General features: G+C 54.6%; 77 non-coding genes across 77 annotated transcripts; all 77 read left to right on the forward strand.

Moving 5' to 3' along the window:
- Positions 1 to 298: 298 nt before the first annotated feature.
- Trnah-gug lies at positions 299 to 370 on the forward strand. The gene has a single exon. It is a non-coding gene; the product is annotated as a tRNA-His (tRNA).
- Positions 371 to 657: 287 nt separating this feature from the next.
- Positions 658 to 739, forward strand: Trnal-aag. The gene has a single exon. It is a non-coding gene; the product is annotated as a tRNA-Leu (tRNA).
- An 80-nt stretch (positions 740 to 819) lies between these two features.
- Trnal-cag lies at positions 820 to 901 on the forward strand. Its single transcript has one exon. It is a non-coding gene; the product is annotated as a tRNA-Leu (tRNA).
- A 278-nt stretch (positions 902 to 1,179) lies between these two features.
- Trnae-cuc lies at positions 1,180 to 1,251 on the forward strand. The gene has a single exon. It is a non-coding gene; the product is annotated as a tRNA-Glu (tRNA).
- Positions 1,252 to 1,633: 382 nt separating this feature from the next.
- Positions 1,634 to 1,705, forward strand: Trnah-gug. Its single transcript has one exon. It is a non-coding gene; the product is annotated as a tRNA-His (tRNA).
- A 287-nt stretch (positions 1,706 to 1,992) lies between these two features.
- Positions 1,993 to 2,074, forward strand: Trnal-aag. Its single transcript has one exon. It is a non-coding gene; the product is annotated as a tRNA-Leu (tRNA).
- An 80-nt stretch (positions 2,075 to 2,154) lies between these two features.
- On the forward strand, positions 2,155 to 2,236 carry Trnal-cag. The gene has a single exon. It is a non-coding gene; the product is annotated as a tRNA-Leu (tRNA).
- Positions 2,237 to 2,514: 278 nt separating this feature from the next.
- Trnae-cuc lies at positions 2,515 to 2,586 on the forward strand. The gene has a single exon. It is a non-coding gene; the product is annotated as a tRNA-Glu (tRNA).
- A 382-nt stretch (positions 2,587 to 2,968) lies between these two features.
- On the forward strand, positions 2,969 to 3,040 carry Trnah-gug. The gene has a single exon. It is a non-coding gene; the product is annotated as a tRNA-His (tRNA).
- A 287-nt stretch (positions 3,041 to 3,327) lies between these two features.
- On the forward strand, positions 3,328 to 3,409 carry Trnal-aag. Its single transcript has one exon. It is a non-coding gene; the product is annotated as a tRNA-Leu (tRNA).
- Positions 3,410 to 3,489: 80 nt separating this feature from the next.
- On the forward strand, positions 3,490 to 3,571 carry Trnal-cag. The gene has a single exon. It is a non-coding gene; the product is annotated as a tRNA-Leu (tRNA).
- Positions 3,572 to 3,849: 278 nt separating this feature from the next.
- Positions 3,850 to 3,921, forward strand: Trnae-cuc. The gene has a single exon. It is a non-coding gene; the product is annotated as a tRNA-Glu (tRNA).
- Positions 3,922 to 4,303: 382 nt separating this feature from the next.
- On the forward strand, positions 4,304 to 4,375 carry Trnah-gug. The gene has a single exon. It is a non-coding gene; the product is annotated as a tRNA-His (tRNA).
- Positions 4,376 to 4,662: 287 nt separating this feature from the next.
- Positions 4,663 to 4,744, forward strand: Trnal-aag. The gene has a single exon. It is a non-coding gene; the product is annotated as a tRNA-Leu (tRNA).
- Positions 4,745 to 4,824: 80 nt separating this feature from the next.
- Positions 4,825 to 4,906, forward strand: Trnal-cag. The gene has a single exon. It is a non-coding gene; the product is annotated as a tRNA-Leu (tRNA).
- Positions 4,907 to 5,184: 278 nt separating this feature from the next.
- On the forward strand, positions 5,185 to 5,256 carry Trnae-cuc. Its single transcript has one exon. It is a non-coding gene; the product is annotated as a tRNA-Glu (tRNA).
- A 382-nt stretch (positions 5,257 to 5,638) lies between these two features.
- Trnah-gug lies at positions 5,639 to 5,710 on the forward strand. The gene has a single exon. It is a non-coding gene; the product is annotated as a tRNA-His (tRNA).
- Positions 5,711 to 5,997: 287 nt separating this feature from the next.
- Trnal-aag lies at positions 5,998 to 6,079 on the forward strand. Its single transcript has one exon. It is a non-coding gene; the product is annotated as a tRNA-Leu (tRNA).
- An 80-nt stretch (positions 6,080 to 6,159) lies between these two features.
- On the forward strand, positions 6,160 to 6,241 carry Trnal-cag. The gene has a single exon. It is a non-coding gene; the product is annotated as a tRNA-Leu (tRNA).
- Positions 6,242 to 6,969: 728 nt separating this feature from the next.
- On the forward strand, positions 6,970 to 7,042 carry Trnah-gug. The gene has a single exon. It is a non-coding gene; the product is annotated as a tRNA-His (tRNA).
- A 287-nt stretch (positions 7,043 to 7,329) lies between these two features.
- Trnal-aag lies at positions 7,330 to 7,411 on the forward strand. The gene has a single exon. It is a non-coding gene; the product is annotated as a tRNA-Leu (tRNA).
- An 80-nt stretch (positions 7,412 to 7,491) lies between these two features.
- On the forward strand, positions 7,492 to 7,573 carry Trnal-cag. The gene has a single exon. It is a non-coding gene; the product is annotated as a tRNA-Leu (tRNA).
- A 278-nt stretch (positions 7,574 to 7,851) lies between these two features.
- Trnae-cuc lies at positions 7,852 to 7,923 on the forward strand. Its single transcript has one exon. It is a non-coding gene; the product is annotated as a tRNA-Glu (tRNA).
- Positions 7,924 to 8,306: 383 nt separating this feature from the next.
- Trnah-gug lies at positions 8,307 to 8,378 on the forward strand. The gene has a single exon. It is a non-coding gene; the product is annotated as a tRNA-His (tRNA).
- A 286-nt stretch (positions 8,379 to 8,664) lies between these two features.
- Positions 8,665 to 8,746, forward strand: Trnal-aag. Its single transcript has one exon. It is a non-coding gene; the product is annotated as a tRNA-Leu (tRNA).
- An 80-nt stretch (positions 8,747 to 8,826) lies between these two features.
- Trnal-cag lies at positions 8,827 to 8,908 on the forward strand. The gene has a single exon. It is a non-coding gene; the product is annotated as a tRNA-Leu (tRNA).
- Positions 8,909 to 9,186: 278 nt separating this feature from the next.
- Trnae-cuc lies at positions 9,187 to 9,258 on the forward strand. Its single transcript has one exon. It is a non-coding gene; the product is annotated as a tRNA-Glu (tRNA).
- A 384-nt stretch (positions 9,259 to 9,642) lies between these two features.
- Trnah-gug lies at positions 9,643 to 9,714 on the forward strand. Its single transcript has one exon. It is a non-coding gene; the product is annotated as a tRNA-His (tRNA).
- Positions 9,715 to 10,001: 287 nt separating this feature from the next.
- Trnal-aag lies at positions 10,002 to 10,083 on the forward strand. The gene has a single exon. It is a non-coding gene; the product is annotated as a tRNA-Leu (tRNA).
- Positions 10,084 to 10,163: 80 nt separating this feature from the next.
- Positions 10,164 to 10,245, forward strand: Trnal-cag. Its single transcript has one exon. It is a non-coding gene; the product is annotated as a tRNA-Leu (tRNA).
- Positions 10,246 to 10,523: 278 nt separating this feature from the next.
- On the forward strand, positions 10,524 to 10,595 carry Trnae-cuc. Its single transcript has one exon. It is a non-coding gene; the product is annotated as a tRNA-Glu (tRNA).
- Positions 10,596 to 10,977: 382 nt separating this feature from the next.
- Trnah-gug lies at positions 10,978 to 11,049 on the forward strand. The gene has a single exon. It is a non-coding gene; the product is annotated as a tRNA-His (tRNA).
- A 287-nt stretch (positions 11,050 to 11,336) lies between these two features.
- Positions 11,337 to 11,418, forward strand: Trnal-aag. Its single transcript has one exon. It is a non-coding gene; the product is annotated as a tRNA-Leu (tRNA).
- An 80-nt stretch (positions 11,419 to 11,498) lies between these two features.
- Trnal-cag lies at positions 11,499 to 11,580 on the forward strand. Its single transcript has one exon. It is a non-coding gene; the product is annotated as a tRNA-Leu (tRNA).
- A 278-nt stretch (positions 11,581 to 11,858) lies between these two features.
- On the forward strand, positions 11,859 to 11,930 carry Trnae-cuc. The gene has a single exon. It is a non-coding gene; the product is annotated as a tRNA-Glu (tRNA).
- A 382-nt stretch (positions 11,931 to 12,312) lies between these two features.
- Trnah-gug lies at positions 12,313 to 12,384 on the forward strand. The gene has a single exon. It is a non-coding gene; the product is annotated as a tRNA-His (tRNA).
- A 287-nt stretch (positions 12,385 to 12,671) lies between these two features.
- Trnal-aag lies at positions 12,672 to 12,753 on the forward strand. The gene has a single exon. It is a non-coding gene; the product is annotated as a tRNA-Leu (tRNA).
- An 80-nt stretch (positions 12,754 to 12,833) lies between these two features.
- Trnal-cag lies at positions 12,834 to 12,915 on the forward strand. Its single transcript has one exon. It is a non-coding gene; the product is annotated as a tRNA-Leu (tRNA).
- A 278-nt stretch (positions 12,916 to 13,193) lies between these two features.
- Positions 13,194 to 13,265, forward strand: Trnae-cuc. Its single transcript has one exon. It is a non-coding gene; the product is annotated as a tRNA-Glu (tRNA).
- Positions 13,266 to 13,647: 382 nt separating this feature from the next.
- Trnah-gug lies at positions 13,648 to 13,719 on the forward strand. The gene has a single exon. It is a non-coding gene; the product is annotated as a tRNA-His (tRNA).
- A 287-nt stretch (positions 13,720 to 14,006) lies between these two features.
- Positions 14,007 to 14,089, forward strand: Trnal-aag. The gene has a single exon. It is a non-coding gene; the product is annotated as a tRNA-Leu (tRNA).
- An 80-nt stretch (positions 14,090 to 14,169) lies between these two features.
- On the forward strand, positions 14,170 to 14,251 carry Trnal-cag. Its single transcript has one exon. It is a non-coding gene; the product is annotated as a tRNA-Leu (tRNA).
- A 278-nt stretch (positions 14,252 to 14,529) lies between these two features.
- Trnae-cuc lies at positions 14,530 to 14,601 on the forward strand. Its single transcript has one exon. It is a non-coding gene; the product is annotated as a tRNA-Glu (tRNA).
- A 382-nt stretch (positions 14,602 to 14,983) lies between these two features.
- Positions 14,984 to 15,055, forward strand: Trnah-gug. The gene has a single exon. It is a non-coding gene; the product is annotated as a tRNA-His (tRNA).
- Positions 15,056 to 15,342: 287 nt separating this feature from the next.
- On the forward strand, positions 15,343 to 15,424 carry Trnal-aag. Its single transcript has one exon. It is a non-coding gene; the product is annotated as a tRNA-Leu (tRNA).
- An 80-nt stretch (positions 15,425 to 15,504) lies between these two features.
- Positions 15,505 to 15,586, forward strand: Trnal-cag. The gene has a single exon. It is a non-coding gene; the product is annotated as a tRNA-Leu (tRNA).
- A 278-nt stretch (positions 15,587 to 15,864) lies between these two features.
- Positions 15,865 to 15,936, forward strand: Trnae-cuc. Its single transcript has one exon. It is a non-coding gene; the product is annotated as a tRNA-Glu (tRNA).
- A 382-nt stretch (positions 15,937 to 16,318) lies between these two features.
- On the forward strand, positions 16,319 to 16,390 carry Trnah-gug. The gene has a single exon. It is a non-coding gene; the product is annotated as a tRNA-His (tRNA).
- Positions 16,391 to 16,677: 287 nt separating this feature from the next.
- On the forward strand, positions 16,678 to 16,759 carry Trnal-aag. Its single transcript has one exon. It is a non-coding gene; the product is annotated as a tRNA-Leu (tRNA).
- Positions 16,760 to 16,839: 80 nt separating this feature from the next.
- Trnal-cag lies at positions 16,840 to 16,921 on the forward strand. Its single transcript has one exon. It is a non-coding gene; the product is annotated as a tRNA-Leu (tRNA).
- A 278-nt stretch (positions 16,922 to 17,199) lies between these two features.
- Trnae-cuc lies at positions 17,200 to 17,271 on the forward strand. Its single transcript has one exon. It is a non-coding gene; the product is annotated as a tRNA-Glu (tRNA).
- A 382-nt stretch (positions 17,272 to 17,653) lies between these two features.
- Positions 17,654 to 17,725, forward strand: Trnah-gug. The gene has a single exon. It is a non-coding gene; the product is annotated as a tRNA-His (tRNA).
- A 287-nt stretch (positions 17,726 to 18,012) lies between these two features.
- Trnal-aag lies at positions 18,013 to 18,094 on the forward strand. Its single transcript has one exon. It is a non-coding gene; the product is annotated as a tRNA-Leu (tRNA).
- An 80-nt stretch (positions 18,095 to 18,174) lies between these two features.
- On the forward strand, positions 18,175 to 18,256 carry Trnal-cag. The gene has a single exon. It is a non-coding gene; the product is annotated as a tRNA-Leu (tRNA).
- A 280-nt stretch (positions 18,257 to 18,536) lies between these two features.
- Trnae-cuc lies at positions 18,537 to 18,608 on the forward strand. Its single transcript has one exon. It is a non-coding gene; the product is annotated as a tRNA-Glu (tRNA).
- Positions 18,609 to 18,990: 382 nt separating this feature from the next.
- Trnah-gug lies at positions 18,991 to 19,062 on the forward strand. The gene has a single exon. It is a non-coding gene; the product is annotated as a tRNA-His (tRNA).
- A 287-nt stretch (positions 19,063 to 19,349) lies between these two features.
- Trnal-aag lies at positions 19,350 to 19,431 on the forward strand. The gene has a single exon. It is a non-coding gene; the product is annotated as a tRNA-Leu (tRNA).
- An 80-nt stretch (positions 19,432 to 19,511) lies between these two features.
- Trnal-cag lies at positions 19,512 to 19,593 on the forward strand. Its single transcript has one exon. It is a non-coding gene; the product is annotated as a tRNA-Leu (tRNA).
- Positions 19,594 to 19,871: 278 nt separating this feature from the next.
- Positions 19,872 to 19,943, forward strand: Trnae-cuc. Its single transcript has one exon. It is a non-coding gene; the product is annotated as a tRNA-Glu (tRNA).
- A 382-nt stretch (positions 19,944 to 20,325) lies between these two features.
- On the forward strand, positions 20,326 to 20,397 carry Trnah-gug. Its single transcript has one exon. It is a non-coding gene; the product is annotated as a tRNA-His (tRNA).
- A 287-nt stretch (positions 20,398 to 20,684) lies between these two features.
- Trnal-aag lies at positions 20,685 to 20,766 on the forward strand. Its single transcript has one exon. It is a non-coding gene; the product is annotated as a tRNA-Leu (tRNA).
- An 80-nt stretch (positions 20,767 to 20,846) lies between these two features.
- Positions 20,847 to 20,928, forward strand: Trnal-cag. The gene has a single exon. It is a non-coding gene; the product is annotated as a tRNA-Leu (tRNA).
- A 278-nt stretch (positions 20,929 to 21,206) lies between these two features.
- On the forward strand, positions 21,207 to 21,278 carry Trnae-cuc. The gene has a single exon. It is a non-coding gene; the product is annotated as a tRNA-Glu (tRNA).
- Positions 21,279 to 21,660: 382 nt separating this feature from the next.
- On the forward strand, positions 21,661 to 21,732 carry Trnah-gug. Its single transcript has one exon. It is a non-coding gene; the product is annotated as a tRNA-His (tRNA).
- Positions 21,733 to 22,019: 287 nt separating this feature from the next.
- Positions 22,020 to 22,101, forward strand: Trnal-aag. The gene has a single exon. It is a non-coding gene; the product is annotated as a tRNA-Leu (tRNA).
- An 80-nt stretch (positions 22,102 to 22,181) lies between these two features.
- Trnal-cag lies at positions 22,182 to 22,263 on the forward strand. The gene has a single exon. It is a non-coding gene; the product is annotated as a tRNA-Leu (tRNA).
- A 278-nt stretch (positions 22,264 to 22,541) lies between these two features.
- Positions 22,542 to 22,613, forward strand: Trnae-cuc. Its single transcript has one exon. It is a non-coding gene; the product is annotated as a tRNA-Glu (tRNA).
- A 382-nt stretch (positions 22,614 to 22,995) lies between these two features.
- Positions 22,996 to 23,067, forward strand: Trnah-gug. Its single transcript has one exon. It is a non-coding gene; the product is annotated as a tRNA-His (tRNA).
- Positions 23,068 to 23,354: 287 nt separating this feature from the next.
- Trnal-aag lies at positions 23,355 to 23,436 on the forward strand. The gene has a single exon. It is a non-coding gene; the product is annotated as a tRNA-Leu (tRNA).
- An 80-nt stretch (positions 23,437 to 23,516) lies between these two features.
- On the forward strand, positions 23,517 to 23,598 carry Trnal-cag. Its single transcript has one exon. It is a non-coding gene; the product is annotated as a tRNA-Leu (tRNA).
- Positions 23,599 to 23,876: 278 nt separating this feature from the next.
- Trnae-cuc lies at positions 23,877 to 23,948 on the forward strand. The gene has a single exon. It is a non-coding gene; the product is annotated as a tRNA-Glu (tRNA).
- A 382-nt stretch (positions 23,949 to 24,330) lies between these two features.
- On the forward strand, positions 24,331 to 24,402 carry Trnah-gug. Its single transcript has one exon. It is a non-coding gene; the product is annotated as a tRNA-His (tRNA).
- A 285-nt stretch (positions 24,403 to 24,687) lies between these two features.
- Positions 24,688 to 24,769, forward strand: Trnal-aag. The gene has a single exon. It is a non-coding gene; the product is annotated as a tRNA-Leu (tRNA).
- Positions 24,770 to 24,849: 80 nt separating this feature from the next.
- Positions 24,850 to 24,931, forward strand: Trnal-cag. The gene has a single exon. It is a non-coding gene; the product is annotated as a tRNA-Leu (tRNA).
- Positions 24,932 to 25,209: 278 nt separating this feature from the next.
- On the forward strand, positions 25,210 to 25,281 carry Trnae-cuc. The gene has a single exon. It is a non-coding gene; the product is annotated as a tRNA-Glu (tRNA).
- A 382-nt stretch (positions 25,282 to 25,663) lies between these two features.
- On the forward strand, positions 25,664 to 25,735 carry Trnah-gug. The gene has a single exon. It is a non-coding gene; the product is annotated as a tRNA-His (tRNA).
- A 287-nt stretch (positions 25,736 to 26,022) lies between these two features.
- Positions 26,023 to 26,104, forward strand: Trnal-aag. The gene has a single exon. It is a non-coding gene; the product is annotated as a tRNA-Leu (tRNA).
- The last annotated feature ends 159 nt before the right edge of the window (positions 26,105 to 26,263 follow it).

A 26,263-nucleotide genomic window follows, 5' to 3' on the forward strand; every position in this document is an offset into this window, starting at 1 on the left:
AAGTACGATTCGTGGTGACAAGTGACGGCGAGAGCGATGCGACATGTATCCACCTCTTATCGAGGCACCTACCTGTGGTCAACAGAGCTGGAGGACTGCAAGACATTGCCACGGGGGTTGAATGCAGCTAACCACACTGCTTAGTGTCCTAACAGCGCAGACACGTTCGCTTGCCAGTATACATGTAATGGAGACCGCGTCTGACACAGCTGTGGGGAGACACAGTGGTGTGTGGGCTGAGCTTTGCTGTGCATCGCCACTTGCAGTCGCGAGAACTGCTCTCGGCGGTGCTTCCGTGGCCGTGATCGTCTAGTGGTTAGGACATTGCGTTGTGGCCGCAATAACCCAGGTTCGAATCCTGGTCACGGCAAATTTTAAAGTTTTGCCTTGCTGTCGCTGCAGTGACGATTGTGACTCAGTGTTTGAAATCACAGTGCCCTCTTCATTTTTCACTCATGTTCCGCAGGCTGCAGGTGGCACTACCAGTTCATTATCAACACGCAATGCCGCCGCACCAGAGCGCGGGCAGCTGCCTGTGTAGTTAATCTCTATTCGAAAAGGGCAGTTGTTTGAGGTGCAATGGATGAGCAGCCAGTTGCAGCAGAACAGGGAGCTGTGTCGCGCACTGTTTCCACAAAAGCGAAGAACACTGACGCAGGTAGCGTGGCCGAGCGGTCTAAGGCGCTGGTTTAAGGCACCAGTCTCTTCGGAGGCGTGGGTTCGAATCCCACCGCTGCCAATTTTTACTTCTCGTTTTTGTGCCATTGCGGTGTGGTCTCGTGGGTAAGAACGCAGCTCCTGTGACCGCCGTGGCGCGTAGGTAGCGTGGCCGAGCGGTCTAAGGCGCTGGTTTCAGGCACCAGTCTCTTCGGAGGCGTGGGTTCGAATCCCACCGCTGCCAATGTTTTCTGTCTCGGAAGCCGTAGCACTGATTACCCGCGACGAAAACAGCGCGGCAAGCCGTGAGCGTCTCTTTCTTAAATTGTCGTAGCAGCACAGTGCGTGGTGCAACGACAGGATTCACAGGCGCAGTTTGGTGTCACGATTGCTGGCGTTCGTCTCCACGAAATGTGTCCAGAGCACGACGTTCTATAAGGTGGAAACGCTAATTTTTGCCGTTGTCGTCAAGTAGATTGTGTATAGCTTGCTGTGTTCGCAGGAGGAGCCCTGGCGTCGTTATCCGGTGTGGTCTAGTGGCTAGGATACCTGGCTCTCACCCAGGAGGCCCGGGTTCGATTCCCGGTACCGGAAATGCGCATTTTGTTGCTCCTCTTATGCGACTTGTCCCGACTTAGCTCGACTGACGCTCCGCTGACGCTTGCAGAAAACTACGTTAAGTACGATTCGTGGTGACAAGTGACGGCGAGAGCGATGCGACATGTATCCACCTCTTATCGAGGCACCTACCTGTGGTCAACAGAGCTGGAGGACTGCAAGACATTGCCACGGGGGTTGAATGCAGCTAACCACACTGCTTAGTGTCCTAACAGCGCAGACACGTTCGCTTGCCAGTATACATGTAATGGAGACCGCGTCTGACACAGCTGTGGGGAGACACAGTGGTGTGTGGGCTGAGCTTTGCTGTGCATCGCCACTTGCAGTCGCGAGAACTGCTCTCGGCGGTGCTTCCGTGGCCGTGATCGTCTAGTGGTTAGGACATTGCGTTGTGGCCGCAATAACCCAGGTTCGAATCCTGGTCACGGCAAATTTTAAAGTTTTGCCTTGCTGTCGCTGCAGTGACGATTGTGACTCAGTGTTTGAAATCACAGTGCCCTCTTCATTTTTCACTCATGTTCCGCAGGCTGCAGGTGGCACTACCAGTTCATTATCAACACGCAATGCCGCCGCACCAGAGCGCGGGCAGCTGCCTGTGTAGTTAATCTCTATTCGAAAAGGGCAGTTGTTTGAGGTGCAATGGATGAGCAGCCAGTTGCAGCAGAACAGGGAGCTGTGTCGCGCACTGTTTCCACAAAAGCGAAGAACACTGACGCAGGTAGCGTGGCCGAGCGGTCTAAGGCGCTGGTTTAAGGCACCAGTCTCTTCGGAGGCGTGGGTTCGAATCCCACCGCTGCCAATTTTTACTTCTCGTTTTTGTGCCATTGCGGTGTGGTCTCGTGGGTAAGAACGCAGCTCCTGTGACCGCCGTGGCGCGTAGGTAGCGTGGCCGAGCGGTCTAAGGCGCTGGTTTCAGGCACCAGTCTCTTCGGAGGCGTGGGTTCGAATCCCACCGCTGCCAATGTTTTCTGTCTCGGAAGCCGTAGCACTGATTACCCGCGACGAAAACAGCGCGGCAAGCCGTGAGCGTCTCTTTCTTAAATTGTCGTAGCAGCACAGTGCGTGGTGCAACGACAGGATTCACAGGCGCAGTTTGGTGTCACGATTGCTGGCGTTCGTCTCCACGAAATGTGTCCAGAGCACGACGTTCTATAAAGTGGAAACGCTAATTTTTGCCGTTGTCGTCAAGTAGATTGTGTATAGCTTGCTGTGTTCGCAGGAGGAGCCCTGGCGTCGTTATCCGGTGTGGTCTAGTGGCTAGGATACCTGGCTCTCACCCAGGAGGCCCGGGTTCGATTCCCGGTACCGGAAATGCGCATTTTGTTGCTCCTCTTATGCGACTTGTCCCGACTTAGCTCGACTGACGCTCCGCTGACGCTTGCAGAAAACTACGTTAAGTACGATTCGTGGTGACAAGTGACGGCGAGAGCGATGCGACATGTATCCACCTCTTATCGAGGCACCTACCTGTGGTCAACAGAGCTGGAGGACTGCAAGACATTGCCACGGGGGTTGAATGCAGCTAACCACACTGCTTAGTGTCCTAACAGCGCAGACACGTTCGCTTGCCAGTATACATGTAATGGAGACCGCGTCTGACACAGCTGTGGGGAGACACAGTGGTGTGTGGGCTGAGCTTTGCTGTGCATCGCCACTTGCAGTCGCGAGAACTGCTCTCGGCGGTGCTTCCGTGGCCGTGATCGTCTAGTGGTTAGGACATTGCGTTGTGGCCGCAATAACCCAGGTTCGAATCCTGGTCACGGCAAATTTTAAAGTTTTGCCTTGCTGTCGCTGCAGTGACGATTGTGACTCAGTGTTTGAAATCACAGTGCCCTCTTCATTTTTCACTCATGTTCCGCAGGCTGCAGGTGGCACTACCAGTTCATTATCAACACGCAATGCCGCCGCACCAGAGCGCGGGCAGCTGCCTGTGTAGTTAATCTCTATTCGAAAAGGGCAGTTGTTTGAGGTGCAATGGATGAGCAGCCAGTTGCAGCAGAACAGGGAGCTGTGTCGCGCACTGTTTCCACAAAAGCGAAGAACACTGACGCAGGTAGCGTGGCCGAGCGGTCTAAGGCGCTGGTTTAAGGCACCAGTCTCTTCGGAGGCGTGGGTTCGAATCCCACCGCTGCCAATTTTTACTTCTCGTTTTTGTGCCATTGCGGTGTGGTCTCGTGGGTAAGAACGCAGCTCCTGTGACCGCCGTGGCGCGTAGGTAGCGTGGCCGAGCGGTCTAAGGCGCTGGTTTCAGGCACCAGTCTCTTCGGAGGCGTGGGTTCGAATCCCACCGCTGCCAATGTTTTCTGTCTCGGAAGCCGTAGCACTGATTACCCGCGACGAAAACAGCGCGGCAAGCCGTGAGCGTCTCTTTCTTAAATTGTCGTAGCAGCACAGTGCGTGGTGCAACGACAGGATTCACAGGCGCAGTTTGGTGTCACGATTGCTGGCGTTCGTCTCCACGAAATGTGTCCAGAGCACGACGTTCTATAAGGTGGAAACGCTAATTTTTGCCGTTGTCGTCAAGTAGATTGTGTATAGCTTGCTGTGTTCGCAGGAGGAGCCCTGGCGTCGTTATCCGGTGTGGTCTAGTGGCTAGGATACCTGGCTCTCACCCAGGAGGCCCGGGTTCGATTCCCGGTACCGGAAATGCGCATTTTGTTGCTCCTCTTATGCGACTTGTCCCGACTTAGCTCGACTGACGCTCCGCTGACGCTTGCAGAAAACTACGTTAAGTACGATTCGTGGTGACAAGTGACGGCGAGAGCGATGCGACATGTATCCACCTCTTATCGAGGCACCTACCTGTGGTCAACAGAGCTGGAGGACTGCAAGACATTGCCACGGGGGTTGAATGCAGCTAACCACACTGCTTAGTGTCCTAACAGCGCAGACACGTTCGCTTGCCAGTATACATGTAATGGAGACCGCGTCTGACACAGCTGTGGGGAGACACAGTGGTGTGTGGGCTGAGCTTTGCTGTGCATCGCCACTTGCAGTCGCGAGAACTGCTCTCGGCGGTGCTTCCGTGGCCGTGATCGTCTAGTGGTTAGGACATTGCGTTGTGGCCGCAATAACCCAGGTTCGAATCCTGGTCACGGCAAATTTTAAAGTTTTGCCTTGCTGTCGCTGCAGTGACGATTGTGACTCAGTGTTTGAAATCACAGTGCCCTCTTCATTTTTCACTCATGTTCCGCAGGCTGCAGGTGGCACTACCAGTTCATTATCAACACGCAATGCCGCCGCACCAGAGCGCGGGCAGCTGCCTGTGTAGTTAATCTCTATTCGAAAAGGGCAGTTGTTTGAGGTGCAATGGATGAGCAGCCAGTTGCAGCAGAACAGGGAGCTGTGTCGCGCACTGTTTCCACAAAAGCGAAGAACACTGACGCAGGTAGCGTGGCCGAGCGGTCTAAGGCGCTGGTTTAAGGCACCAGTCTCTTCGGAGGCGTGGGTTCGAATCCCACCGCTGCCAATTTTTACTTCTCGTTTTTGTGCCATTGCGGTGTGGTCTCGTGGGTAAGAACGCAGCTCCTGTGACCGCCCTGGCGCGTAGGTAGCGTGGCCGAGCGGTCTAAGGCGCTGGTTTCAGGCACCAGTCTCTTCGGAGGCGTGGGTTCGAATCCCACCGCTGCCAATGTTTTCTGTCTCGGAAGCCGTAGCACTGATTACCCGCGACGAAAACAGCGCGGCAAGCCGTGAGCGTCTCTTTCTTAAATTGTCGTAGCAGCACAGTGCGTGGTGCAACGACAGGATTCACAGGCGCAGTTTGGTGTCACGATTGCTGGCGTTCGTCTCCACGAAATGTGTCCAGAGCACGACGTTCTATAAGGTGGAAACGCTAATTTTTGCCGTTGTCGTCAAGTAGATTGTGTATAGCTTGCTGTGTTCGCAGGAGGAGCCCTGGCGTCGTTATCCGGTGTGGTCTAGTGGCTAGGATACCTGGCTCTCACCCAGGAGGCCCGGGTTCGATTCCCGGTACCGGAAATGCGCATTTTGTTGCTCCTCTTATGCGACTTGTCCCGACTTAGCTCGACTGACGCTCCGCTGACGCTTGCAGAAAACTACGTTAAGTACGATTCGTGGTGACAAGTGACGGCGAGAGCGATGCGACATGTATCCACCTCTTATCGAGGCACCTACCTGTGGTCAACAGAGCTGGAGGACTGCAAGACATTGCCACGGGGGTTGAATGCAGCTAACCACACTGCTTAGTGTCCTAACAGCGCAGACACGTTCGCTTGCCAGTATACATGTAATGGAGACCGCGTCTGACACAGCTGTGGGGAGACACAGTGGTGTGTGGGCTGAGCTTTGCTGTGCATCGCCACTTGCAGTCGCGAGAACTGCTCTCGGCGGTGCTTCCGTGGCCGTGATCGTCTAGTGGTTAGGACATTGCGTTGTGGCCGCAATAACCCAGGTTCGAATCCTGGTCACGGCAAATTTTAAAGTTTTGCCTTGCTGTCGCTGCAGTGACGATTGTGACTCAGTGTTTGAAATCACAGTGCCCTCTTCATTTTTCACTCATGTTCCGCAGGCTGCAGGTGGCACTACCAGTTCATTATCAACACGCAATGCCGCCGCACCAGAGCGCGGGCAGCTGCCTGTGTAGTTAATCTCTATTCGAAAAGGGCAGTTGTTTGAGGTGCAATGGATGAGCAGCCAGTTGCAGCAGAACAGGGAGCTGTGTCGCGCACTGTTTCCACAAAAGCGAAGAACACTGACGCAGGTAGCGTGGCCGAGCGGTCTAAGGCGCTGGTTTAAGGCACCAGTCTCTTCGGAGGCGTGGGTTCGAATCCCACCGCTGCCAATTTTTACTTCTCGTTTTTGTGCCATTGCGGTGTGGTCTCGTGGGTAAGAACGCAGCTCCTGTGACCGCCGTGGCGCGTAGGTAGCGTGGCCGAGCGGTCTAAGGCGCTGGTTTCAGGCACCAGTCTCTTCGGAGGCGTGGGTTCGAATCCCACCGCTGCCAATGTTTTCTGTCTCGGAAGCCGTAGCACTGATTACCCGCGACGAAAACAGCGCGGCAAGCCGTGAGCGTCTCTTTCTTAAATTGTCGTAGCAGCACAGTGCGTGGTGCAACGACAGGATTCACAGGCGCAGTTTGGTGTCACGATTGCTGGCGTTCGTCTCCACGAAATGTGTCCAGAGCACGACGTTCTATAAGGTGGAAACGCTAATTTTTGCCGTTGTCGTCAAGTAGATTGTGTATAGCTTGCTGTGTTCGCAGGAGGAGCCCTGGCGTCGTTATCCGGTGTGGTCTAGTGGCTAGGATACCTGGCTCTCACCCAGGAGGGGTTCGATTCCCGGTACCGGAAATGCGCATTTTGTTGCTCCTCTTATGCGACTTGTCCCGACTTAGCTCGACTGACGCTCCGCTGACGCTTGCAGAAAACTACGTTAAGTACGATTCGTGGTGACAAGTGACGGCGAGAGCGATGCGACATGTATCCACCTCTTATCGAGGCACCTACCTGTGGTCAACAGAGCTGGAGGACTGCAAGACATTGCCACGGGGGTTGAATGCAGCTAACCACACTGCTTAGTGTCCTAACAGCGCAGACACGTTCGCTTGCCAGTATACATGTAATGGAGACCGCGTCTGACACAGCTGTGGGGAGACACAGTGGTGTGTGGGCTGAGCTTTGCTGTGCATCGCCACTTGCAGTCGCGAGAACTGCTCTCGGCGGTGCTTCCGTGGCCGTGATCGTCTAAGTGGTTAGGACATTGCGTTGTGGCCGCAATAACCCAGGTTCGAATCCTGGTCACGGCAAATTTTAAAGTTTTGCCTTGCTGTCGCTGCAGTGACGATTGTGACTCAGTGTTTGAAATCACAGTGCCCTCTTCATTTTTCACTCATGTTCCGCAGGCTGCAGGTGGCACTACCAGTTCATTATCAACACGCAATGCCGCCGCACCAGAGCGCGGGCAGCTGCCTGTGTAGTTAATCTCTATTCGAAAAGGGCAGTTGTTTGAGGTGCAATGGATGAGCAGCCAGTTGCAGCAGAACAGGGAGCTGTGTCGCGCACTGTTTCCACAAAAGCGAAGAACACTGACGCAGGTAGCGTGGCCGAGCGGTCTAAGGCGCTGGTTTAAGGCACCAGTCTCTTCGGAGGCGTGGGTTCGAATCCCACCGCTGCCAATTTTTACTTCTCGTTTTTGTGCCATTGCGGTGTGGTCTCGTGGGTAAGAACGCAGCTCCTGTGACCGCCGTGGCGCGTAGGTAGCGTGGCCGAGCGGTCTAAGGCGCTGGTTTCAGGCACCAGTCTCTTCGGAGGCGTGGGTTCGAATCCCACCGCTGCCAATGTTTTCTGTCTCGGAAGCCGTAGCACTGATTACCCGCGACGAAAACAGCGCGGCAAGCCGTGAGCGTCTCTTTCTTAAATTGTCGTAGCAGCACAGTGCGTGGTGCAACGACAGGATTCACAGGCGCAGTTTGGTGTCACGATTGCTGGCGTTCGTCTCCACGAAATGTGTCCAGAGCACGACGTTCTATAAAGTGGAAACGCTAATTTTTGCCGTTGTCGTCAAGTAGATTGTGTATAGCTTGCTGTGTTCGCAGGAGGAGCCCTGGCGTCGTTATCCGGTGTGGTCTAGTGGCTAGGATACCTGGCTCTCACCCAGGAGGCCCGGGTTCGATTCCCGGTACCGGAAATGCGCATTTTGTTGCTCCTCTTATGCGACTTGTCCTGACTTAGCTCGACTGACGCTCCGCTGACGCTTGCAGAAAACTACGTTAAGTACGATTCGTGGTGACAAGTGACGGCGAGAGCGATGCGACATGTATCCACCTCTTATCGAGGCACCTACCTGTGGTCAACAGAGCTGGAGGACTGCAAGACATTGCCACGGGGGTTGAATGCAGCTAACCACACTGCTTAGTGTCCCTAACAGCGCAGACACGTTCGCTTGCCAGTATACATGTAATGGAGACCGCGTCTGACACAGCTGTGGGGAGACACAGTGGTGTGTGGGCTGAGCTTTGCTGTGCATCGCCACTTGCAGTCGCGAGAACTGCTCTCGGCGGTGCTTCCGTGGCCGTGATCGTCTAGTGGTTAGGACATTGCGTTGTGGCCGCAATAACCCAGGTTCGAATCCTGGTCACGGCAAATTTTAAAGTTTTGCCTTGCTGTCGCTGCAGTGACGATTGTGACTCAGTGTTTGAAATCACAGTGCCCTCTTCATTTTTCACTCATGTTCCGCAGGCTGCAGGTGGCACTACCAGTTCATTATCAACACGCAATGCCGCCGCACCAGAGCGCGGGCAGCTGCCTGTGTAGTTAATCTCTATTCGAAAAGGGCAGTTGTTTGAGGTGCAATGGATGAGCAGCCAGTTGCAGCAGAACAGGAGCTGTGTCGCGCACTGTTTCCACAAAAGCGAAGAACACTGACGCAGGTAGCGTGGCCGAGCGGTCTAAGGCGCTGGTTTAAGGCACCAGTCTCTTCGGAGGCGTGGGTTCGAATCCCACCGCTGCCAATTTTTACTTCTCGTTTTTGTGCCATTGCGGTGTGGTCTCGTGGGTAAGAACGCAGCTCCTGTGACCGCCGTGGCGCGTAGGTAGCGTGGCCGAGCGGTCTAAGGCGCTGGTTTCAGGCACCAGTCTCTTCGGAGGCGTGGGTTCGAATCCCACCGCTGCCAATGTTTTCTGTCTCGGAAGCCGTAGCACTGATTACCCGCGACGAAAACAGCGCGGCAAGCCGTGAGCGTCTCTTTCTTAAATTGTCGTAGCAGCACAGTGCGTGGTGCAACGACAGGATTCACAGGCGCAGTTTGGTGTCACGATTGCTGGCGTTCGTCTCCACGAAATGTGTCCAGAGCACGACGTTCTATAAAGTGGAAACGCTAATTTTTGCCGTTGTCGTCAAGTAGATTGTGTATAGCTTGCTGTGTTCGCAGGAGGAGCCCTGGCGTCGTTATCCGGTGTGGTCTAGTGGCTAGGATACCTGGCTCTCACCCAGGAGGCCCGGGTTCGATTCCCGGTACCGGAAATGCGCATTTTGTTGCTCCTCTTATGCGACTTGTCCTGACTTAGCTCGACTGACGCTCCGCTGACGCTTGCAGAAAACTACGTTAAGTACGATTCGTGGTGACAAGTGACGGCGAGAGCGATGCGACATGTATCCACCTCTTATCGAGGCACCTACCTGTGGTCAACAGAGCTGGAGGGACTGCAAGACATTGCCACGGGGGTTGAATGCAGCTAACCACACTGCTTAGTGTCCTAACAGCGCAGACACGTTCGCTTGCCAGTATACATGTAATGGAGACCGCGTCTGACACAGCTGTGGGGAGGACACAGTGGTGTGTGGGCTGAGCTTTGCTGTGCATCGCCACTTGCAGTCGCGAGAACTGCTCTCGGCGGTGCTTCCGTGGCCGTGATCGTCTAGTGGTTAGGACATTGCGTTGTGGCCGCAATAACCCAGGTTCGAATCCTGGTCACGGCAAATTTTAAAGTTTTGCCTTGCTGTCGCTGCAGTGACGATTGTGACTCAGTGTTTGAAATCACAGTGCCCTCTTCATTTTTCACTCATGTTCCGCAGGCTGCAGGTGGCACTACCAGTTCATTATCAACACGCAATGCCGCCGCACCAGAGCGCGGGCAGCTGCCTGTGTAGTTAATCTCTATTCGAAAAGGGCAGTTGTTTGAGGTGCAATGGATGAGCAGCCAGTTGCAGCAGAACAGGGAGCTGTGTCGCGCACTGTTTCCACAAAAGCGAAGAACACTGACGCAGGTAGCGTGGCCGAGCGGTCTAAGGCGCTGGTTTAAGGCACCAGTCTCTTCGGAGGCGTGGGTTCGAATCCCACCGCTGCCAATTTTTACTTCTCGTTTTTGTGCCATTGCGGTGTGGTCTCGTGGGTAAGAACGCAGCTCCTGTGACCGCCGTGGCGCGTAGGTAGCGTGGCCGAGCGGTCTAAGGCGCTGGTTTCAGGCACCAGTCTCTTCGGAGGCGTGGGTTCGAATCCCACCGCTGCCAATGTTTTCTGTCTCGGAAGCCGTAGCACTGATTACCCGCGACGAAAACAGCGCGGCAAGCCGTGAGCGTCTCTTTCTTAAATTGTCGTAGCAGCACAGTGCGTGGTGCAACGACAGGATTCACAGGCGCAGTTTGGTGTCACGATTGCTGGCGTTCGTCTCCACGAAATGTGTCCAGAGCACGACGTTCTATAAGGTGGAAACGCTAATTTTTGCCGTTGTCGTCAAGTAGATTGTGTATAGCTTGCTGTGTTCGCAGGAGGAGCCCTGGCGTCGTTATCCGGTGTGGTCTAGTGGCTAGGATACCTGGCTCTCACCCAGGAGGCCCGGGTTCGATTCCCGGTACCGGAAATGCGCATTTTGTTGCTCCTCTTATGCGACTTGTCCCGACTTAGCTCGACTGACGCTCCGCTGACGCTTGCAGAAAACTACGTTAAGTACGATTCGTGGTGACAAGTGACGGCGAGAGCGATGCGACATGTATCCACCTCTTATCGAGGCACCTACCTGTGGTCAACAGAGCTGGAGGACTGCAAGACATTGCCACGGGGGTTGAATGCAGCTAACCACACTGCTTAGTGTCCTAACAGCGCAGACACGTTCGCTTGCCAGTATACATGTAATGGAGACCGCGTCTGACACAGCTGTGGGGAGACACAGTGGTGTGTGGGCTGAGCTTTGCTGTGCATCGCCACTTGCAGTCGCGAGAACTGCTCTCGGCGGTGCTTCCGTGGCCGTGATCGTCTAGTGGTTAGGACATTGCGTTGTGGCCGCAATAACCCAGGTTCGAATCCTGGTCACGGCAAATTTTAAAGTTTTGCCTTGCTGTCGCTGCAGTGACGATTGTGACTCAGTGTTTGAAATCACAGTGCCCTCTTCATTTTTCACTCATGTTCCGCAGGCTGCAGGTGGCACTACCAGTTCATTATCAACACGCAATGCCGCCGCACCAGAGCGCGGGCAGCTGCCTGTGTAGTTAATCTCTATTCGAAAAGGGCAGTTGTTTGAGGTGCAATGGATGAGCAGCCAGTTGCAGCAGAACAGGGAGCTGTGTCGCGCACTGTTTCCACAAAAGCGAAGAACACTGACGCAGGTAGCGTGGCCGAGCGGTCTAAGGCGCTGGTTTAAGGCACCAGTCTCTTCGGAGGCGTGGGTTCGAATCCCACCGCTGCCAATTTTTACTTCTCGTTTTTGTGCCATTGCGGTGTGGTCTCGTGGGTAAGAACGCAGCTCCTGTGACCGCCGTGGCGCGTAGGTAGCGTGGCCGAGCGGTCTAAGGCGCTGGTTTCAGGCACCAGTCTCTTCGGAGGCGTGGGTTCGAATCCCACCGCTGCCAATGTTTTCTGTCTCGGAAGCCGTAGCACTGATTACCCGCGACGAAAACAGCGCGGCAAGCCGTGAGCGTCTCTTTCTTAAATTGTCGTAGCAGCACAGTGCGTGGTGCAACGACAGGATTCACAGGCGCAGTTTGGTGTCACGATTGCTGGCGTTCGTCTCCACGAAATGTGTCCAGAGCACGACGTTCTATAAAGTGGAAACGCTAATTTTTGCCGTTGTCGTCAAGTAGATTGTGTATAGCTTGCTGTGTTCGCAGGAGGAGCCCTGGCGTCGTTATCCGGTGTGGTCTAGTGGCTAGGATACCTGGCTCTCACCCAGGAGGCCCGGGTTCGATTCCCGGTACCGGAAATGCGCATTTTGTTGCTCCTCTTATGCGACTTGTCCTGACTTAGCTCGACTGACGCTCCGCTGACGCTTGCAGAAAACTACGTTAAGTACGATTCGTGGTGACAAGTGACGGCGAGAGCGATGCGACATGTATCCACCTCTTATCGAGGCACCTACCTGTGGTCAACAGAGCTGGAGGACTGCAAGACATTGCCACGGGGGTTGAATGCAGCTAACCACACTGCTTAGTGTCCTAACAGCGCAGACACGTTCGCTTGCCAGTATACATGTAATGGAGACCGCGTCTGACACAGCTGTGGGGAGACACAGTGGTGTGTGGGCTGAGCTTTGCTGTGCATCGCCACTTGCAGTCGCGAGAACTGCTCTCGGCGGTGCTTCCGTGGCCGTGATCGTCTAGTGGTTAGGACATTGCGTTGTGGCCGCAATAACCCAGGTTCGAATCCTGGTCACGGCAAATTTTAAAGTTTTGCCTTGCTGTCGCTGCAGTGACGATTGTGACTCAGTGTTTGAAATCACAGTGCCCTCTTCATTTTTCACTCATGTTCCGCAGGCTGCAGGTGGCACTACCAGTTCATTATCAACACGCAATGCCGCCGCACCAGAGCGCGGGCAGCTGCCTGTGTAGTTAATCTCTATTCGAAAAGGGCAGTTGTTTGAGGTGCAATGGATGAGCAGCCAGTTGCAGCAGAACAGGGAGCTGTGTCGCGCACTGTTTCCACAAAAGCGAAGAACACTGACGCAGGTAGCGTGGCCGAGCGGTCTAAGGCGCTGGTTTAAGGCACCAGTCTCTTCGGAGGCGTGGGTTCGAATCCCACCGCTGCCAATTTTTACTTCTCGTTTTTGTGCCATTGCGGTGTGGTCTCGTGGGTAAGAACGCAGCTCCTGTGACCGCCGTGGCGCGTAGGTAGCGTGGCCGAGCGGTCTAAGGCGCTGGTTTCAGGCACCAGTCTCTTCGGAGGCGTGGGTTCGAATCCCACCGCTGCCAATGTTTTCTGTCTCGGAAGCCGTAGCACTGATTACCCGCGACGAAAACAGCGCGGCAAGCCGTGAGCGTCTCTTTCTTAAATTGTCGTAGCAGCACAGTGCGTGGTGCAACGACAGGATTCACAGGCGCAGTTTGGTGTCACGATTGCTGGCGTTCGTCTCCACGAAATGTGTCCAGAGCACGACGTTCTATAAGGTGGAAACGCTAATTTTTGCCGTTGTCGTCAAGTAGATTGTGTATAGCTTGCTGTGTTCGCAGGAGGAGCCCTGGCGTCGTTATCCGGTGTGGTCTAGTGGCTAGGATACCTGGCTCTCACCCAGGAGGCCCGGGTTCGATTCCCGGTACCGGAAATGCGCATTTTGTTGCTCCTCTTATGCGACTTGTCCCGACTTAGCTCGACTGACGCTCCGCTGACGCTTGCAGAAAACTACGTTAAGTACGATTCGTGGTGACAAGTGACGGCGAGAGCGATGCGACATGTATCCACCTCTTATCGAGGCACCTACCTGTGGTCAACAGAGCTGGAGGACTGCAAGACATTGCCACGGGGGTTGAATGCAGCTAACCACACTGCTTAGTGTCCTAACAGCGCAGACACGTTCGCTTGCCAGTATACATGTAATGGAGACCGCGTCTGACACAGCTGTGGGGAGACACAGTGGTGTGTGGGCTGAGCTTTGCTGTGCATCGCCACTTGCAGTCGCGAGAACTGCTCTCGGCGGTGCTTCCGTGGCCGTGATCGTCTAGTGGTTAGGACATTGCGTTGTGGCCGCAATAACCCAGGTTCGAATCCTGGTCACGGCAAATTTTAAAGTTTTGCCTTGCTGTCGCTGCAGTGACGATTGTGACTCAGTGTTTGAAATCACAGTGCCCTCTTCATTTTTCACTCATGTTCCGCAGGCTGCAGGTGGCACTACCAGTTCATTATCAACACGCAATGCCGCCGCACCAGAGCGCGGGCAGCTGCCTGTGTAGTTAATCTCTATTCGAAAAGGGCAGTTGTTTGAGGTGCAATGGATGAGCAGCCAGTTGCAGCAGAACAGGGAGCTGTGTCGCGCACTGTTTCCACAAAAGCGAAGAACACTGACGCAGGTAGCGTGGCCGAGCGGTCTAAGGCGCTGGTTTAAGGCACCAGTCTCTTCGGAGGCGTGGGTTCGAATCCCCACCGCTGCCAATTTTTACTTCTCGTTTTTGTGCCATTGCGGTGTGGTCTCGTGGGTAAGAACGCAGCTCCTGTGACCGCCGTGGCGCGTAGGTAGCGTGGCCGAGCGGTCTAAGGCGCTGGTTTCAGGCACCAGTCTCTTCGGAGGCGTGGGTTCGAATCCCACCGCTGCCAATGTTTTCTGTCTCGGAAGCCGTAGCACTGATTACCCGCGACGAAAACAGCGCGGCAAGCCGTGAGCGTCTCTTTCTTAAATTGTCGTAGCAGCACAGTGCGTGGTGCAACGACAGGATTCACAGGCGCAGTTTGGTGTCACGATTGCTGGCGTTCGTCTCCACGAAATGTGTCCAGAGCACGACGTTCTATAAAGTGGAAACGCTAATTTTTGCCGTTGTCGTCAAGTAGATTGTGTATAGCTTGCTGTGTTCGCAGGAGGAGCCCTGGCGTCGTTATCCGGTGTGGTCTAGTGGCTAGGATACCTGGCTCTCACCCAGGAGGCCCGGGTTCGATTCCCGGTACCGGAAATGCGCATTTTGTTGCTCCTCTTATGCGACTTGTCCTGACTTAGCTCGACTGACGCTCCGCTGACGCTTGCAGAAAACTACGTTAAGTACGATTCGTGGTGACAAGTGACGGCGAGAGCGATGCGACATGTATCCACCTCTTATCGAGGCACCTACCTGTGGTCAACAGAGCTGGAGGACTGCAAGACATTGCCACGGGGGTTGAATGCAGCTAACCACACTGCTTAGTGTCCTAACAGCGCAGACACGTTCGCTTGCCAGTATACATGTAATGGAGACCGCGTCTGACACAGCTGTGGGGAGACACAGTGGTGTGTGGGCTGAGCTTTGCTGTGCATCGCCACTTGCAGTCGCGAGAACTGCTCTCGGCGGTGCTTCCGTGGCCGTGATCGTCTAGTGGTTAGGACATTGCGTTGTGGCCGCAATAACCCAGGTTCGAATCCTGGTCACGGCAAATTTTAAAGTTTTGCCTTGCTGTCGCTGCAGTGACGATTGTGACTCAGTGTTTGAAATCACAGTGCCCTCTTCATTTTTCACTCATGTTCCGCAGGCTGCAGGTGGCACTACCAGTTCATTATCAACACGCAATGCCGCCGCACCAGAGCGCGGGCAGCTGCCTGTGTAGTTAATCTCTATTCGAAAAGGGCAGTTGTTTGAGGTGCAATGGATGAGCAGCCAGTTGCAGCAGAACAGGGAGCTGTGTCGCGCACTGTTTCCACAAAAGCGAAGAACACTGACGCAGGTAGCGTGGCCGAGCGGTCTAAGGCGCTGGTTTAAGGCACCAGTCTCTTCGGAGGCGTGGGTTCGAATCCCACCGCTGCCAATTTTTACTTCTCGTTTTTGTGCCATTGCGGTGTGGTCTCGTGGGTAAGAACGCAGCTCCTGTGACCGCCGTGGCGCGTAGGTAGCGTGGCCGAGCGGTCTAAGGCGCTGGTTTCAGGCACCAGTCTCTTCGGAGGCGTGGGTTCGAATCCCACCGCTGCCAATGTTTTCTGTCTCGGAAGCCGTAGCACTGATTACCCGCGACGAAAACAGCGCGGCAAGCCGTGAGCGTCTCTTTCTTAAATTGTCGTAGCAGCACAGTGCGTGGTGCAACGACAGGATTCACAGGCGCAGTTTGGTGTCACGATTGCTGGCGTTCGTCTCCACGAAATGTGTCCAGAGCACGACGTTCTATAAAGTGGAAACGCTAATTTTTGCCGTTGTCGTCAAGTAGATTGTGTATAGCTTGCTGTGTTCGCAGGAGGAGCCCTGGCGTCGTTATCCGGTGTGGTCTAGTGGCTAGGATACCTGGCTCTCACCCAGGAGGCCCGGGTTCGATTCCCGGTACCGGAAATGCGCATTTTGTTGCTCCTCTTATGCGACTTGTCCCGACTTAGCTCGACTGACGCTCCGCTGACGCTTGCAGAAAACTACGTTAAGTACGATTCGTGGTGACAAGTGACGGCGAGAGCGATGCGACATGTATCCACCTCTTATCGAGGCACCTACCTGTGGTCAACAGAGCTGGAGGACTGCAAGACATTGCCACGGGGGTTGAATGCAGCTAACCACACTGCTTAGTGTCCTAACAGCGCAGACACGTTCGCTTGCCAGTATACATGTAATGGAGACCGCGTCTGACACAGCTGTGGGGAGACACAGTGGTGTGTGGGCTGAGCTTTGCTGTGCATCGCCACTTGCAGTCGCGAGAACTGCTCTCGGCGGTGCTTCCGTGGCCGTGATCGTCTAGTGGTTAGGACATTGCGTTGTGGCCGCAATAACCCAGGTTCGAATCCTGGTCACGGCAAATTTTAAAGTTTTGCCTTGCTGTCGCTGCAGTGACGATTGTGACTCAGTGTTTGAAATCACAGTGCCCTCTTCATTTTTCACTCATGTTCCGCAGGCTGCAGGTGGCACTACCAGTTCATTATCAACACGCAATGCCGCCGCACCAGAGCGCGGGCAGCTGCCTGTGTAGTTAATCTCTATTCGAAAAGGGCAGTTGTTTGAGGTGCAATGGATGAGCAGCCAGTTGCAGCAGAACAGGGAGCTGTGTCGCGCACTGTTTCCACAAAAGCGAAGAACACTGACGCAGGTAGCGTGGCCGAGCGGTCTAAGGCGCTGGTTTAAGGCACCAGTCTCTTCGGAGGCGTGGGTTCGAATCCCACCGCTGCCAATTTTTACTTCTCGTTTTTGTGCCATTGCGGTGTGGTCTCGTGGGTAAGAACGCAGCTCCTGTGACCGCCGTGGCGCGTAGGTAGCGTGGCCGAGCGGTCTAAGGCGCTGGTTTCAGGCACCAGTCTCTTCGGAGGCGTGGGTTCGAATCCCACCGCTGCCAATGTTTTCTGTCTCGGAAGCCGTAGCACTGATTACCCGCGACGAAAACAGCGCGGCAAGCCGTGAGCGTCTCTTTCTTAAATTGTCGTAGCAGCACAGTGCGTGGTGCAACGACAGGATTCACAGGCGCAGTTTGGTGTCACGATTGCTGGCGTTCGTCTCCACGAAATGTGTCCAGAGCACGACGTTCTATAAAGTGGAAACGCTAATTTTTGCCGTTGTCGTCAAGTAGATTGTGTATAGCTTGCTGTGTTCGCAGGAGGAGCCCTGGCGTCGTTATCCGGTGTGGTCTAGTGGCTAGGATACCTGGCTCTCACCCAGGAGGCCCGGGTTCGATTCCCGGTACCGGAAATGCGCATTTTGTTGCTCCTCTTATGCGACTTGTCCCGACTTAGCTCGACTGACGCTCCGCTGACGCTTGCAGAAAACTACGTTAAGTACGATTCGTGGTGACAAGTGACGGCGAGAGCGATGCGACATGTATCCACCTCTTATCGAGGCACCTACCTGTGGTCAACAGAGCTGGAGGACTGCAAGACATTGCCACGGGGGTTGAATGCAGCTAACCACACTGCTTAGTGTCCTAACAGCGCAGACACGTTCGCTTGCCAGTATACATGTAATGGAGACCGCGTCTGACACAGCTGTGGGGAGACACAGTGGTGTGTGGGCTGAGCTTTGCTGTGCATCGCCACTTGCAGTCGCGAGAACTGCTCTCGGCGGTGCTTCCGTGGCCGTGATCGTCTAGTGGTTAGGACATTGCGTTGTGGCCGCAATAACCCAGGTTCGAATCCTGGTCACGGCAAATTTTAAAGTTTTGCCTTGCTGTCGCTGCAGTGACGATTGTGACTCAGTGTTTGAAATCACAGTGCCCTCTTCATTTTTCACTCATGTTCCGCAGGCTGCAGGTGGCACTACCAGTTCATTATCAACACGCAATGCCGCCGCACCAGAGCGCGGGCAGCTGCCTGTGTAGTTAATCTCTATTCGAAAAGGGCAGTTGTTTGAGGTGCAATGGATGAGCAGCCAGTTGCAGCAGAACAGGGAGCTGTGTCGCGCACTGTTTCCACAAAAGCGAAGAACACTGACGCAGGTAGCGTGGCCGAGCGGTCTAAGGCGCTGGTTTAAGGCACCAGTCTCTTCGGAGGCGTGGGTTCGAATCCCACCGCTGCCAATTTTTACTTCTCGTTTTTGTGCCATTGCGGTGTGGTCTCGTGGGTAAGAACGCAGCTCCTGTGACCGCCGTGGCGCGTAGGTAGCGTGGCCGAGCGGTCTAAGGCGCTGGTTTCAGGCACCAGTCTCTTCGGAGGCGTGGGTTCGAATCCCACCGCTGCCAATGTTTTCTGTCTCGGAAGCCGTAGCACTGATTACCCGCGACGAAAACAGCGCGGCAAGCCGTGAGCGTCTCTTTCTTAAATTGTCGTAGCAGCACAGTGCGTGGTGCAACGACAGGATTCACAGGCGCGCAGTTTGGTGTCACGATTGCTGGCGTTCGTCTCCACGAAATGTGTCCAGAGCACGACGTTCTATAAAGTGGAAACGCTAATTTTTGCCGTTGTCGTCAAGTAGATTGTGTATAGCTTGCTGTGTTCGCAGGAGGAGCCCTGGCGTCGTTATCCGGTGTGGTCTAGTGGCTAGGATACCTGGCTCTCACCCAGGAGGCCCGGGTTCGATTCCCGGTACCGGAAATGCGCATTTTGTTGCTCCTCTTATGCGACTTGTCCCGACTTAGCTCGACTGACGCTCCGCTGACGCTTGCAGAAAACTACGTTAAGTACGATTCGTGGTGACAAGTGACGGCGAGAGCGATGCGACATGTATCCACCTCTTATCGAGGCACCTACCTGTGGTCAACAGAGCTGGAGGACTGCAAGACATTGCCACGGGGGTTGAATGCAGCTAACCACACTGCTTAGTGTCCTAACAGCGCAGACACGTTCGCTTGCCAGTATACATGTAATGGAGACCGCGTCTGACACAGCTGTGGGGAGACACAGTGGTGTGTGGGCTGAGCTTTGCTGTGCATCGCCACTTGCAGTCGCGAGAACTGCTCTCGGCGGTGCTTCCGTGGCCGTGATCGTCTAGTGGTTAGGACATTGCGTTGTGGCCGCAATAACCCAGGTTCGAATCCTGGTCACGGCAAATTTTAAAGTTTTGCCTTGCTGTCGCTGCAGTGACGATTGTGACTCAGTGTTTGAAATCACAGTGCCCTCTTCATTTTTCACTCATGTTCCGCAGGCTGCAGGTGGCACTACCAGTTCATTATCAACACGCAATGCCGCCGCACCAGAGCGCGGGCAGCTGCCTGTGTAGTTAATCTCTATTCGAAAAGGGCAGTTGTTTGAGGTGCAATGGATGAGCAGCCAGTTGCAGCAGAACAGGGAGCTGTGTCGCGCACTGTTTCCACAAAAGCGAAGAACACTGACGCAGGTAGCGTGGCCGAGCGGTCTAAGGCGCTGGTTTAAGGCACCAGTCTCTTCGGAGGCGTGGGTTCGAATCCCACCGCTGCCAATTTTTACTTCTCGTTTTTGTGCCATTGCGGTGTGGTCTCGTGGGTAAGAACGCAGCTCCTGTGACCGCCGTGGCGCGTAGGTAGCGTGGCCGAGCGGTCTAAGGCGCTGGTTTCAGGCACCAGTCTCTTCGGAGGCGTGGGTTCGAATCCCACCGCTGCCAATGTTTTCTGTCTCGGAAGCCGTAGCACTGATTACCCGCGACGAAAACAGCGCGGCAAGCCGTGAGCGTCTCTTTCTTAAATTGTCGTAGCAGCACAGTGCGTGGTGCAACGACAGGATTCACAGGCGCAGTTTGGTGTCACGATTGCTGGCGTTCGTCTCCACGAAATGTGTCCAGAGCACGACGTTCTATAAGGTGGAAACGCTAATTTTTGCCGTTGTCGTCAAGTAGATTGTGTATAGCTTGCTGTGTTCGCAGGAGGAGCCCTGGCGTCGTTATCCGGTGTGGTCTAGTGGCTAGGATACCTGGCTCTCACCCAGGAGGCCCGGGTTCGATTCCCGGTACCGGAAATGCGCATTTTGTTGCTCCTCTTATGCGACTTGTCCCGACTTAGCTCGACTGACGCTCCGCTGACGCTTGCAGAAAACTACGTTAAGTACGATTCGTGGTGACAAGTGACGGCGAGAGCGATGCGACATGTATCCACCTCTTATCGAGGCACCTACCTGTGGTCAACAGAGCTGGAGGACTGCAAGACATTGCCACGGGGGTTGAATGCAGCTAACCACACTGCTTAGTGTCCTAACAGCGCAGACACGTTCGCTTGCCAGTATACATGTAATGGAGACCGCGTCTGACACAGCTGTGGGGAGACACAGTGGTGTGTGGGCTGAGCTTTGCTGTGCATCGCCACTTGCAGTCGCGAGAACTGCTCTCGGCGGTGCTTCCGTGGCCGTGATCGTCTAGTGGTTAGGACATTGCGTTGTGGCCGCAATAACCCAGGTTCGAATCCTGGTCACGGCAAATTTTAAAGTTTTGCCTTGCTGTCGCTGCAGTGACGATTGTGACTCAGTGTTTGAAATCACAGTGCCCTCTTCATTTTTCACTCATGTTCCGCAGGCTGCAGGTGGCACTACCAGTTCATTATCAACACGCAATGCCGCCGCACCAGAGCGCGGGCAGCTGCCTGTGTAGTTAATCTCTATTCGAAAAGGGCAGTTGTTTGAGGTGCAATGGATGAGCAGCCAGTTGCAGCAGAACAGGGAGCTGTGTCGCGCACTGTTTCCACAAAAGCGAAGAACACTGACGCAGGTAGCGTGGCCGAGCGGTCTAAGGCGCTGGTTTAAGGCACCAGTCTCTTCGGAGGCGTGGGTTCGAATCCCACCGCTGCCAATTTTTACTTCTCGTTTTTGTGCCATTGCGGTGTGGTCTCGTGGGTAAGAACGCAGCTCCTGTGACCGCCGTGGCGCGTAGGTAGCGTGGCCGAGCGGTCTAAGGCGCTGGTTTCAGGCACCAGTCTCTTCGGAGGCGTGGGTTCGAATCCCACCGCTGCCAATGTTTTCTGTCTCGGAAGCCGTAGCACTGATTACCCGCGACGAAAACAGCGCGGCAAGCCGTGAGCGTCTCTTTCTTAAATTGTCGTAGCAGCACAGTGCGTGGTGCAACGACAGGATTCACAGGCGCAGTTTGGTGTCACGATTGCTGGCGTTCGTCTCCACGAAATGTGTCCAGAGCACGACGTTCTATAAGGTGGAAACGCTAATTTTTGCCGTTGTCGTCAAGTAGATTGTGTATAGCTTGCTGTGTTCGCAGGAGGAGCCCTGGCGTCGTTATCCGGTGTGGTCTAGTGGCTAGGATACCTGGCTCTCACCCAGGAGGCCCGGGTTCGATTCCCGGTACCGGAAATGCGCATTTTGTTGCTCCTCTTATGCGACTTGTCCCGACTTAGCTCGACTGACGCTCCGCTGACGCTTGCAGAAAACTACGTTAAGTACGATTCGTGGTGACAAGTGACGGCGAGAGCGATGCGACATGTATCCACCTCTTATCGAGGCACCTACCTGTGGTCAACAGAGCTGGAGGACTGCAAGACATTGCCACGGGGGTTGAATGCAGCTAACCACACTGCTTAGTGTCCTAACAGCGCAGACACGTTCGCTTGCCAGTATACATGTAATGGAGACCGCGTCTGACACAGCTGTGGGGAGACACAGTGGTGTGTGGGCTGAGCTTTGCTGTGCATCGCCACTTGCAGTCGCGAGAACTGCTCTCGGCGGTGCTTCCGTGGCCGTGATCGTCTAGTGGTTAGGACATTGCGTTGTGGCCGCAATAACCCAGGTTCGAATCCTGGTCACGGCAAATTTTAAAGTTTTGCCTTGCTGTCGCTGCAGTGACGATTGTGACTCAGTGTTTGAAATCACAGTGCCCTCTTCATTTTTCACTCATGTTCCGCAGGCTGCAGGTGGCACTACCAGTTCATTATCAACACGCAATGCCGCCGCACCAGAGCGCGGGCAGCTGCCTGTGTAGTTAATCTCTATTCGAAAAGGGCAGTTGTTTGAGGTGCAATGGATGAGCAGCCAGTTGCAGCAGAACAGGGAGCTGTGTCGCGCACTGTTTCCACAAAAGCGAAGAACACTGACGCAGGTAGCGTGGCCGAGCGGTCTAAGGCGCTGGTTTAAGGCACCAGTCTCTTCGGAGGCGTGGGTTCGAATCCCACCGCTGCCAATTTTTACTTCTCGTTTTTGTGCCATTGCGGTGTGGTCTCGTGGGTAAGAACGCAGCTCCTGTGACCGCCGTGGCGCGTAGGTAGCGTGGCCGAGCGGTCTAAGGCGCTGGTTTCAGGCACCAGTCTCTTCGGAGGCGTGGGTTCGAATCCCACCGCTGCCAATGTTTTCTGTCTCGGAAGCCGTAGCACTGATTACCCGCGACGAAAACAGCGCGGCAAGCCGTGAGCGTCTCTTTCTTAAATTGTCGTAGCAGCACAGTGCGTGGTGCAACGACAGGATTCACAGGCGCAGTTTGGTGTCACGATTGCTGGCGTTCGTCTCCACGAAATGTGTCCAGAGCACGACGTTCTATAAGGTGGAAACGCTAATTTTTGCCGTTGTCGTCAAGTAGATTGTGTATAGCTTGCTGTGTTCGCAGGAGGAGCCCTGGCGTCGTTATCCGGTGTGGTCTAGTGGCTAGGATACCTGGCTCTCACCCAGGAGGCCCGGGTTCGATTCCCGGTACCGGAAATGCGCATTTTGTTGCTCCTCTTATGCGACTTGTCCCGACTTAGCTCGACTGACGCTCCGCTGACGCTTGCAGAAAACTACGTTAAGTACGATTCGTGGTGACAAGTGACGGCGAGAGCGATGCGACATGTATCCACCTCTTATCGAGGCACCTACCTGTGGTCAACAGAGCTGGAGGACTGCAAGACATTGCCACGGGGGTTGAATGCAGCTAACCACACTGCTTAGTGTCCTAACAGCGCAGACACGTTCGCTTGCCAGTATACATGTAATGGAGACCGCGTCTGACACAGCTGTGGGGAGACACAGTGGTGTGTGGGCTGAGCTTTGCTGTGCATCGCCACTTGCAGTCGCGAGAACTGCTCTCGGCGGTGCTTCCGTGGCCGTGATCGTCTAGTGGTTAGGACATTGCGTTGTGGCCGCAATAACCCAGGTTCGAATCCTGGTCACGGCAAATTTTAAAGTTTTGCCTTGCTGTCGCTGCAGTGACGATTGTGACTCAGTGTTTGAAATCACAGTGCCCTCTTCATTTTTCACTCATGTTCCGCAGGCTGCAGGTGGCACTACCAGTTCATTATCAACACGCAATGCCGCCGCACCAGAGCGCGGGCAGCTGCCTGTGTAGTTAATCTCTATTCGAAAAGGGCAGTTGTTTGAGGTGCAATGGATGAGCAGCCAGTTGCAGCAGAACAGGGAGCTGTGTCGCGCACTGTTTCCACAAAAGCGAAGAACACTGACGCAGGTAGCGTGGCCGAGCGGTCTAAGGCGCTGGTTTAAGGCACCAGTCTCTTCGGAGGCGTGGGTTCGAATCCCACCGCTGCCAATTTTTACTTCTCGTTTTTGTGCCATTGCGGTGTGGTCTCGTGGGTAAGAACGCAGCTCCTGTGACCGCCGTGGCGCGTAGGTAGCGTGGCCGAGCGGTCTAAGGCGCTGGTTTCAGGCACCAGTCTCTTCGGAGGCGTGGGTTCGAATCCCACCGCTGCCAATGTTTTCTGTCTCGGAAGCCGTAGCACTGATTACCCGCGACGAAAACAGCGCGGCAAGCCGTGAGCGTCTCTTTCTTAAATTGTCGTAGCAGCACAGTGCGTGGTGCAACGACAGGATTCACAGGCGCAGTTTGGTGTCACGATTGCTGGCGTTCGTCTCCACGAAATGTGTCCAGAGCACGACGTTCTATAAGGTGGAAACGCTAATTTTTGCCGTTGTCGTCAAGTAGATTGTGTATAGCTTGCTGTGTTCGCAGGAGGAGCCCTGGCGTCGTTATCCGGTGTGGTCTAGTGGCTAGGATACCTGGCTCTCACCCAGGAGGCCCGGGTTCGATTCCCGGTACCGGAAATGCGCATTTTGTTGCTCCTCTTATGCGACTTGTCCCGACTTAGCTCGACTGACGCTCCGCTGACGCTTGCAGAAAACTACGTTAAGTACGATTCGTGGTGACAAGTGACGGCGAGAGCGATGCGACATGTATCCACCTCTTATCGAGGCACCTACCTGTGGTCAACAGAGCTGGAGGACTGCAAGACATTGCCACGGGGGTTGAATGCAGCTAACCACACTGCTTAGTGTCCTAACAGCGCAGACACGTTCGCTTGCCAGTATACATGTAATGGAGACCGCGTCTGACACAGCTGTGGGGAGACACAGTGGTGTGTGGGCTGAGCTTTGCTGTGCATCGCCACTTGCAGTCGCGAGAACTGCTCTCGGCGGTGCTTCCGTGGCCGTGATCGTCTAGTGGTTAGGACATTGCGTTGTGGCCGCAATAACCCAGGTTCGAATCCTGGTCACGGCAAATTTTAAAGTTTTGCCTTGCTGTCGCTGCAGTGACGATTGTGACTCAGTGTTTGAAATCACAGTGCCCTCTTCATTTTTCTCATGTTCCGCAGGCTGCAGGTGGCACTACCAGTTCATTATCAACACGCAATGCCGCCGCACCAGAGCGCGGGCAGCTGCCTGTGTAGTTAATCTCTATTCGAAAAGGGCAGTTGTTTGAGGTGCAATGGATGAGCAGCCAGTTGCAGCAGAACAGGGAGCTGTGTCGCGCACTGTTTCCACAAAAGCGAAGAACACTGACGCAGGTAGCGTGGCCGAGCGGTCTAAGGCGCTGGTTTAAGGCACCAGTCTCTTCGGAGGCGTGGGTTCGAATCCCACCGCTGCCAATTTTTACTTCTCGTTTTTGTGCCATTGCGGTGTGGTCTCGTGGGTAAGAACGCAGCTCCTGTGACCGCCGTGGCGCGTAGGTAGCGTGGCCGAGCGGTCTAAGGCGCTGGTTTCAGGCACCAGTCTCTTCGGAGGCGTGGGTTCGAATCCCACCGCTGCCAATGTTTTCTGTCTCGGAAGCCGTAGCACTGATTACCCGCGACGAAAACAGCGCGGCAAGCCGTGAGCGTCTCTTTCTTAAATTGTCGTAGCAGCACAGTGCGTGGTGCAACGACAGGATTCACAGGCGCAGTTTGGTGTCACGATTGCTGGCGTTCGTCTCCACGAAATGTGTCCAGAGCACGACGTTCTATAAAGTGGAAACGCTAATTTTTGCCGTTGTCGTCAAGTAGATTGTGTATAGCTTGCTGTGTTCGCAGGAGGAGCCCTGGCGTCGTTATCCGGTGTGGTCTAGTGGCTAGGATACCTGGCTCTCACCCAGGAGGCCCGGGTTCGATTCCCGGTACCGGAAATGCGCATTTTGTTGCTCCTCTTATGCGACTTGTCCTGACTTAGCTCGACTGACGCTCCGCTGACGCTTGCAGAAAACTACGTTAAGTACGATTCGTGGTGACAAGTGACGGCGAGAGCGATGCGACATGTATCCACCTCTTATCGAGGCACCTACCTGTGGTCAACAGAGCTGGAGGACTGCAAGACATTGCCACGGGGGTTGAATGCAGCTAACCACACTGCTTAGTGTCCTAACAGCGCAGACACGTTCGCTTGCCAGTATACATGTAATGGAGACCGCGTCTGACACAGCTGTGGGGAGACACAGTGGTGTGTGGGCTGAGCTTTGCTGTGCATCGCCACTTGCAGTCGCGAGAACTGCTCTCGGCGGTGCTTCCGTGGCCGTGATCGTCTAGTGGTTAGGACATTGCGTTGTGGCCGCAATAACCCAGGTTCGAATCCTGGTCACGGCAAATTTTAAAGTTTTGCCTTGCTGTCGCTGCAGTGACGATTGTGACTCAGTGTTTGAAATCACAGTGCCCTCTTCATTTTTCACTCATGTTCCGCAGGCTGCAGGTGGCACTACCAGTTCATTATCAACACGCAATGCCGCCGCACCAGAGCGCGGGCAGCTGCCTGTGTAGTTAATCTCTATTCGAAAAGGGCAGTTGTTTGAGGTGCAATGGATGAGCAGCCAGTTGCAGCAGAACAGGGAGCTGTGTCGCGCACTGTTTCCACAAAAGCGAAGAACACTGACGCAGGTAGCGTGGCCGAGCGGTCTAAGGCGCTGGTTTAAGGCACCAGTCTCTTCGGAGGCGTGGGTTCGAATCCCACCGCTGCCAATTTTTACTTCTCGTTTTTGTGCCATTGCGGTGTGGTCTCGTGGGTAAGAACGCAGCTCCTGTGACCGCCGTGGCGCGTAGGTAGCGTGGCCGAGCGGTCTAAGGCGCTGGTTTCAGGCACCAGTCTCTTCGGAGGCGTGGGTTCGAATCCCACCGCTG

Source organism: Schistocerca piceifrons, unplaced genomic scaffold, assembly GCF_021461385.2.
Source record: "Schistocerca piceifrons isolate TAMUIC-IGC-003096 unplaced genomic scaffold, iqSchPice1.1 HiC_scaffold_117, whole genome shotgun sequence".
NCBI classification, from domain to species: Eukaryota; Metazoa; Arthropoda; class Insecta; order Orthoptera; family Acrididae; genus Schistocerca; species Schistocerca piceifrons.